Source organism: Rhinopithecus bieti, unplaced genomic scaffold (assembly GCF_001698545.2).
Source record: "Rhinopithecus bieti isolate Rb0 unplaced genomic scaffold, ASM169854v2 scaffold_33940, whole genome shotgun sequence".
NCBI classification, from domain to species: Eukaryota; Metazoa; Chordata; class Mammalia; order Primates; family Cercopithecidae; genus Rhinopithecus; species Rhinopithecus bieti.
Window position 1 is genome coordinate 36,983 of NW_016814565.1, and position 8,689 is coordinate 45,671.

Genomic DNA, 8,689 nt, shown 5'->3' on the forward strand with positions numbered 1-8,689 from the left:
AAAAAAAAAAAAAAAAAAAAATGAAAAAAATGAAAAAAAGAAACCAGTTGGGCATAGTGGCTCATGCCTGTAATCCCAGCACTTTGGAGGCCGAGGCGGGCAGATCACTTGATGTCAGAAGTTCAAAACCAGCCGGCCAACATGGTGAAACCCCGTGTCTACTAAAAATATTGTAAAAATTAGCCGGGCATGGCGGCAGGCACCTGTAATCCCAGCTACTCTGCAGGCTGAGGCAGGAGAATCGCTTGAACCCGGAGGCAGAGGTTGCAGTGAGCCGAGATCACGCCATTGCATTCCAGCCTGGGTGACGAAGTGAGACTCTGTCTAAAAAAATTAATCAATTAAAATAGTCAAACTCACAGAAGCAGAGAGTACAATGGTGGTTTCCAGGGGCTGAGGGGATGAGGAAGTGGGGAGTTGCTCTTCAATGGGTTGAAAGTTTCAGCTATGCAAGATGAATGTGTTCTAGAGATCTGCTGCACATCATGCCTAGAGTTCATAATACTGCATTGTATACTTAATTTGTGAAGCGGGTGGATCCCATGTTAAATATTCTTACCACGAATTAAAAACAAAAAGAAACAGCCAATTAGAAATCCTTAATTTTAGTAATTTTTTATTTGAGATAAGTTATCTTCTGACGTTTTAAAGTAAAGAAATAGGCCGGGTCCAGTGGCTCACACCTGTAATCCCAGCATTGTGGGAGGCCTGGGTGGGCAGACAGATTTGAATTCAGGAGTTCAAGACCAGCCTGGGCAACATGGCAAAAAAAAAAAAATACAAAAAAATACAAAAATTAGCCGAGCGTGGTGGTGTGTGCCTGTGGTCCTAGCTACTTAGAAGGCTGGGCCAGGAGGATAACTTGAGCCCGGAAGGCAGGGGTTGCAGTGAGCCAAGATCATGCATGTCACTGCACTCCAGCCTGGGAGACAGAGCAAGACCCTATCTCAAACAACAAAAAGAAAACAGAAAAACCCTTACACAGTGTTGACTCTAGATTGGTGCAACTCACTGTATGCTAAAGTGAAAGTGTGAAAGGACGGATGGAGGAAAGGAAGTGTGGGTAAATGAGGAGGTGTGTGATAATGCAGTACAGCAAAGTGTTTACTCTAAAACCTACATGGTTATAAGGATGCTCATTCTGTAATTCTTTCAACTTTTCTGTTTTTCTGGACAAAATGTTAGAGGGAAACACCAAAAACAAAACTATTTGTTACATAAGTCTATGTCTGTAAGTAAATGCGAAGGAAACTGTCTATATGGATGCCCAGAAAGGGAAGGGAAGGAATTGGACAGGTAGGGGCTGGGGCGGGGGGTGGTAAGGAAGTTTGGAGAACAGAAACTTGGACTTTTGCTTTTCCGTGTTTCGGTTTTTTGCATTAAGAATATACTCATATAGTCATGTGATTTTTTTTTAAGTAAAAAGTTCAGCATGTGAGGGTCCCCACAAGCTCATGAGGCAGCATCACTCTTGTGCAGAGGAAGCCTAGAGTCAGACAGTTACAGGGATCCACCAAGGTTACAGAGAGTCAGGAACGACAGGGAGGACAGGAACTCCTCCAGGTAAGGAATTCATGATATTCTTCACTGAGAAGTAGATGAACTTTCAACTCTCTGCAGAGGAGAGCTTCTGGACCAGTGTGGCCGTTGGGCTTTTAGCGATGCAGAAATATTATGCCCTTGGCCCAGAGATGAGCAGGTAAAATTTGGGGGGCCAGCCCAAGTGTTACCTCTGCAGCAAGCAGGCTCTGTCCATTTACAATGCTGTGTTATACAACAAATAGTATCATGTACCAGTTGGGTCATAATGTGAAAAAGAATGAGGCACAGCTTTAGAGAGTGAGAATTTCTGGTCCTAACAAAGGAGTAAAAAGACCATAAAGTTTGAGAATATTGGTTCAAGAAATGACTACAAAGAGCCACTTACCCTAGAAAAGTGAAGATTCATCCTGGACTCTCCAGTGGAAAAAGTTTGCATACGGAATAAAATCATATCACTCATTCCTTCAAAACAGACTTAATGAGTGCTATGGTTTGAATATGGTTCCCTCCAAAGTTCATGTTGACACTTAATCCCCAATGTGACGGTACTGAGAGGTGGGGCCTTTAAGAGGTGATTGGATCATGAAGGCTCTATTCCCATGAATGAATGGATTCATGGATTCATCCTGGAAAACTAGCTGTTTTTTTTTTTTTTTTGGGGACAGCCTTGTTCTGTTACCCAGGCTAGAGTGGGGTGGCACAATCTTGGCTCACTGTAACCTCCACAATTCTCGTGCCTCAGCCTCTCAAATGGCTGGGATTACAGGCATGCATCAAGTCCAGCTAATTTTTGTATTTTTAGTAGAGACAGGGTTTCGCCATGTCGGCCAGGTTGGTGTTGAACTCCTGACCTCAAGTGATCCACCCACCTCAGCCTCCCAAAGTGTTGGGATGACAGGGGTGAGCCACTGAGCCTGGCCAGAACTGGCAGTTTTATAAAAAGAGGGAGAGAGACCTGAGCTAGCATGTGAGCATGCTCAGCCTCCCCACCATGTGATGCCCTGTATTGCCCTCAGAACTCTGCAGAGTCCCCACCAGCAAGAAGGTCCTCATCAGATGTGGCCTCTCAACCTTGGACTTCCTAATTGAAAGAAATAAATTCCTTTTCTTTATAAATTAGGTATATTTAGTTTCAGTTTCAGGTATTCTCTCATAAGCAATAGAAACCAGACTAAGGTCATGAGCACTCACTCTGTACCCATTCTGCAGCACAGAAGTGGGAGTAATTGTCAGGTGGTTCCTTGTCTCAAGGAGCTCCCCCTATAGAGAGGAGCCAGAGAGACAAACCAAGGACTATCATACAGCAAACTGATGCTCAGCCCCCTGGGTACATCATTTAGGAGTACTTTCAGCAGCAAGTAGGAGAGTTACTGCGGCTAAAATAGGGTCATTTACCTTGACCATACTCTCATGCCTGTCATCTGATGATGGCAGAAAGGCTGCCCTAACTCCAGGTATCACATGTACAGTCAAAGCAGGAAGAAAGGAAAAAGGACATGGATCATTAGCTATATTTTCCTATTGAGGAAAGCAAAAGACTTCCCAGAAGCTCCAATACATTTGGTTACAGCTCATTGGTTAGAACTATGTCACATGGCAACCCAGGCTGCCAGGGAGGTTGCAAACATGAGTATCTCACCTAAGGCTAAGCCGACTAACAAAATCAAGGTTCCATTAGCACAAAAGGTACTGGATATTGAGTATGCAGTTAACAGTGCGTGGAAGAAATGCAAATTAGTCAGGTGCAGTGACTCATGCCTGTAATCCCAGTGCTTTGGGGCCTGAGGTGGGAGAATCACTTGAGGTCAGGAGTTCGAGACCAACATGGTGAGACCCCATCTCTACTAAAAAAGTAGCCAGGTGTGGTGGCGGGTGCCTGTAATCCCAGCTACTCGGGAAGCTGAGGCAAGAAAATCACTGGAACCTGGGAGGTGGAGGTTGCAGTGAGCTGAGATTGTGCCACTGCACTCCAGCCTGGGTGACAGAGCAAGATTCCGTCTCTCTCTCTATATATAATTTTTTTTCTAATGCTCCGTCACCCACTCACCAGCCTGGGTGACAGAGCAAGATCTTGTTTCTAAAAAAGGAAATAAAGAGGTATCAGTGGCCTCACTAAGATGGTGGCAATGACCACCTATTACTCCACAAATATATAATGACCTACAACATGTTGGGCACTAGGGATAAAAGGTGAACAAAATAAGACTGCTTCTGTCCTCATAGTCTATATCCTGGTCAGAAAGATGGACATTAATCAAATAATTAGGTACGCAAATAAATTTAGACAATGAATGTAATGGATGATGCACGGGTCTAAGAGGCAATGAGGCTTTATAAAGGACAACTTGACTTAGCTTGAGGCAAGAAAGGATTCCCTAAAAAGTGATGCTTTGGACTGAGATCTGAAGGATGAGTAGGAGTTGCTAGGCAAGGTAGACTACAAATTCAAGAGCTGACCAGCATGGTGGCTTATGCCTGTAATCCCAGCACTTTGGGAGGCCAAGGCGGGGATTGCTGGAACCCAAGAGTTCAAGACCAGCCTAGGCTACGTAAGGATACACCATCTCTATAAAAAATAAAAAGTTAGCCAGGTGTAGGGGCACACCTGTGTCGTCCCAGCTACTTGGGAGGCTGAGGTGGGAGGATCACTTGGTCCTAAGCAGTTGAGGTTCCAATAAGCCATTGTGCCACTGTACTCCAGGCTGGGGGACAAAGTGAGATCCTGTCTCTCCCCCCCGCCCCCCAAAAAAAGCATGGCATGCATGGAGTGTGCACAAAATGAAAAAACGAGAGGGAAGTATAAGATGATGCTGGAAAGGTAAGTAGAGACTAAACTATAACCAAATTCAAGAACTACTAGTTGATGAAATTGCAAGGACATACTCAAGGTAGTAGAAATGATGTATAAAGGAAAGAGATATATTATACATGATTCTCAGATTTTTAGTTTCTGCAACTGGTATAATAAATAAATAGAGGCTGGGCACGGTGGCTCACGCCTGTAATCCCAGCACTTTGGAGGACAAGGCAGGTGGATCACCTGAGGTCAGCAGTTTGAGACCAGCCTGGCCAATGTGGTGAAACCCTGTCTCTACTAAAAATACAAAAATTAGCCGGGCATGGTGGTGGGCACTTGTAATCCCAGCTACTCAGGAGGCTGAGGCTGGAGAATCACTTGAACCCAGGAGGCAGAGGTTGCAGTGAGCCGGGATCACATCATTGTACTCCAGCCTGGGTGACAAGAGCGAAACTCCATCAAAAGAAAGAAAGAAAGAAAAGGGGAAGGGGAAGGGGAAGGGGAAGGGGAGGAAGAAATGGACCAGGCTGGGCACAGTGGCTCACACCTGTAATCCCAGTACTTTAGGAGGCTCAGGTGGGGGGATCACTTGAGGTCAGGAGTTCCAAACCAGCCTGGCCAACGTGGTGAATCCCTGTCTCCACTAAAACACATAAATTAGCTGGGCGTGGTGGTGCATGCCTGTAATCCCAGTTACTTGGGAGGTTGAGGTGGGAGGATTGCTTGAGCCCCAGGAGANAGCCTGGCCAATGTGGTGAAACCCTGTCTCTACTAAAAATACAAAAATTAGCCGGGCATGGTGGTGGGCACTTGTAATCCCAGCTACTCAGGAGGCTGAGGCAGGAGAATCACTTGAACCCAGGAGGCAGAGGTTGCAGTGAGCCGGGATCACATCATTGTACTCCAGCCTGGGTGACAAGAGCGAAACTCCATCAAAAGAAAGAAAGAAAGAAAAAGGGGAAGGGGAAGGGGAAGGGGAAGGGGAGGAAGAAATGGACCAGGCTGGGCACAGTGGCTCACACCTGTAATCCCAGTACTTTAGGAGGCTCAGGTGGGGGGATCACTTGAGGTCAGGAGTTCCAAACCAGCCTGGCCAACGTGGTGAATCCCTGTCTCCACTAAAAACACATAAATTAGCTGGGCGTGGTGGTGCACACCTGTAATCCCAGCTACTTGGGAGGCTGAGGCAGGAGAATCACTTGAACCTGGGGGCAGAGGACGGAGGTTTCAGTGAGTCGAGATCACACCACTGTACTCCAGCCTGGGTGACACAGTGGGACTTCATCTCCAAAAAAAAAAAAAAAAAAGCCAGGTGTAGTGGCTTACACCTGTAAGCCCAGCACTTTGGGAGGCTGAGGCAGGTAGATCACGAGGTCAGGAGATCAAGACCATCTTGGCTAACATGGTGAAACCCCGTCTCTACTAAAAAAACACAAAAAATTAGCCAAGTAACAGGCGCCTATAGTCCCAGCTACTGGGGAGGCTGAGGCAGGAGAATGGTGTGAACCCGGGAGGTGGAGCTTGCAGTGAGCCGAGATCGTGACACTACACCTCCAGCTTCGGTAAAGAGCTAAGACTCCATTTCAAAAAAAAAAAAAAAAAAAAAAGGCCGGGGGCAGTGGCTCACACCTGTAATCCCAGCACTTTGGGAGGGCAAGGTGGGCAGATCATGAGGTCAAGGGACTGAGACTATCCTGGCCAAAATAGTGAAACCTCGTCTCTACTAAAAAAAAAAAAAATTAGCTGGGTGTGGTGGTGCGTGCCTGTAGTCCCAGCTACTCAGGAGGCTGAGGCAGGAGAATCGCTTGAACCCGGGAGGTGGAGGTTCCAATGAGCCGAGATCACACAATTGCACTCCAGCCTGGCTGACAAGAGAGAAACAGGAAGGAAGGGAGGGAGGGAAAGAGGAAGGGAGAGAGAGAGGGAGGGAGAAAGAAAGGAAGGAACCACTGGGCACAGTGGCTCACACCTGTAATCCCAGTACTTTGGAAGGCCGAGATGGGTGGACTGCTTGAGGCCGGAGTTCCAGACCACCCTGGCCAACACGGTGAAATCCCATCTCCACTAACAATACAAAAATGAGCAGGGTGTGGTGGCACACGCCTGTAATACCAGCTATTTGGGAGGCTAGGCAGGAGAATCGCTTGAACCCGGGAGGCGGAGGTTGCAATGAGCCGAGATTGCGCCACTGCACTCCAGCCTGGCGAAAAAGCAAGACTCATCTCAAAAAAAAAAAAAAAAAAAGAAAGAAAAAAGAAATAAATGGAACACTTTAAACCACAGGAGACAGAATCCAAAAATACTATGTAGTTGGCTGGATGGCCAAGGGTAAGGAACAAATTCAAGAGTGACACATAAATTTCTGGTTTAAGCAATGGGTAGATGTATTATTTTGCTCTAGGGAACACTGGAGACAGAGTGGGTATAGGAGTGTAGAAAGTTAATTAATTTAGGTTTAGGAACATAAAGGTTGGTGTGTCTGTAGCCAGTACGTCTAGTATTCTTGAGGCAGATCCCAGTGAGAAAAAGATTTCGGTGTTATTAGCATATACTCAATAACTGGAGCCATAGGAGTGATTAGATCTATCTATACATATCTATACTTCTATATTCCTATATTAATTGACTCCTTGCTTCGAGAAAAGAAATTAAATAATTTTTTTTTTAGTAAAATAGAGACGAAGTCTCACTATGTTGCCCGGGCTTGTTTTAAACTCCTGAGCTCAAGTGATCTTCCTGCCTTGGCCTCCCAAAGTGCTGGGATTACAGACGTAAGCCATTGTGCCTGGCCCATCTAAATCTTTTTTTTTTTTTTTTTTTTTTTGACACAAACCCACTTTATTCAGCATTGAGCCAGCCCACACGCTGGGTAGGTCAAACTCACACACATCGCACCAAAGGCCGGGGACTCGGAAGTGCTGAAAGGCTTCATCTGGAAACAGGCACTGCTCACAAGCCCAGCTATACCCAAATCTCAACATCTGCCTCCATCTATGTCCCTGACTTTGCAATCTTGTCCCCAGTGCTGAGTTTCTGTCCACTAATTTATCTACACACAAGGATGCTGCAGGCAACTGAGCTACTGCCACGAGCTTTGCAAAATTCAACTACTAAAGGAAATGGGAAGAGAGAAAGAGCCAGAGAGAACAGCAAGATGAGACACCATGGCAGGACCCGGAGAGGCTAAATGGGGTTTGCCACCTGCCAGTCCCCTCACCCAGGGAAACGGAGAGTTCCTTCTGCGGAGGCAGGTGGAGCACAGGGAGGGCTCCTGGGAGACACAGAAGCAGGGTGGGGGCCAGGAAGGGGGACGTGGACAGAGCCACACTGACAACGCTGGGTGGGGCCCACGCCCACCTCAAGAGGAGGGCCGCTTCCTCAGGAGGCATCAAGGTGCAATCGTCTTCCTTTCTCTTCCCTGAAGCCCTGAGTTCCAGCCTTCACAGAGCCTCATGTGCGTTCTTCTTTCTGGATGCTAACCCCAAATTCGACACTCAATGGTGCACCTCAGGTACCTGCCAAGGATCTGTGGGCCCGCATGGAAGGTGCAGGGTCTGGGTCCCTGGATGACAAGGTGAGGGGCAGATGGGTGACCAAGGAAGGGCATGGCCCAGAGCTGCCGGGACTCATGGAGGATGGGCTGTGGCCAGGACTTCAGGAAGGGTCGGGCACAGGTCAGAAGGATCCTCAGGTCCAGCCTCTACCAGGAGGTGTTTGCAGCCCCCAAAACCCTCACACCTCAGGGCGAAGAATAAAGAGACATTGTTGAAACACACAACTATATAAATGGACCCAAGGCCGGGCGCCTTCCACGCTTCCCTGACAGCCACACGCTGACATTTCCCAGGGAGATGAGGATCCATCCTCCTGCCTGCAGCTCTGGGACTACCGCGGGTTGGCGCCATCACTGCAGCAGCATGCTGAGGCCCAGGTTCCGGTGCTTGTCTCCAGCTTTGTCTGAGCAGTGACCTGAGGGAGAAGCCCCTCCCTGAGGAGCCCCTCCTCCTTCTCAGCCTCCTGCAGGAAGTGCTCCTCCTCCTCCACAAAGAAGGCCCGCAGCTTCTTGTAGTTGGTCAGTGCCTTCTTCCTATGGTCCATCACGTGTCCCTTCCACACTGCAGCTGCTGACTCCGCCTGGTCATGCAGGTCCCGGGCGTCATTCAAGTCCTTTCTCATGATTTCCACGGACTCCTTGTTCTCCTGGCCGCGCAGCAACTTCCTCCAGCGCTGCTCCCACTCGGGTGGCTCGAGGCCCGCAGCCAGGCGGCAGGCGGCGCAGAGCGGGCCGGCGTCAGTGCGGCACAGCAGCTGCAGCTAGGCCTCGCTGGCCGGGCCCGGCCGGCGCCACGG

General features: G+C 48.1%; 1 pseudogene across 1 annotated transcript; it reads right to left on the reverse strand.

Moving 5' to 3' along the window:
- Positions 1 to 7,140: 7,140 nt before the first annotated feature.
- On the reverse strand, positions 7,141 to 8,686 carry LOC108514878 (E3 ubiquitin-protein ligase RNF187 pseudogene; annotated as a pseudogene). The gene has a single exon (XR_001881365.1). The product of XR_001881365.1 is annotated as an E3 ubiquitin-protein ligase RNF187 pseudogene (transcript).
- Between the last annotated feature and the right edge of the window lie 3 nt (positions 8,687 to 8,689).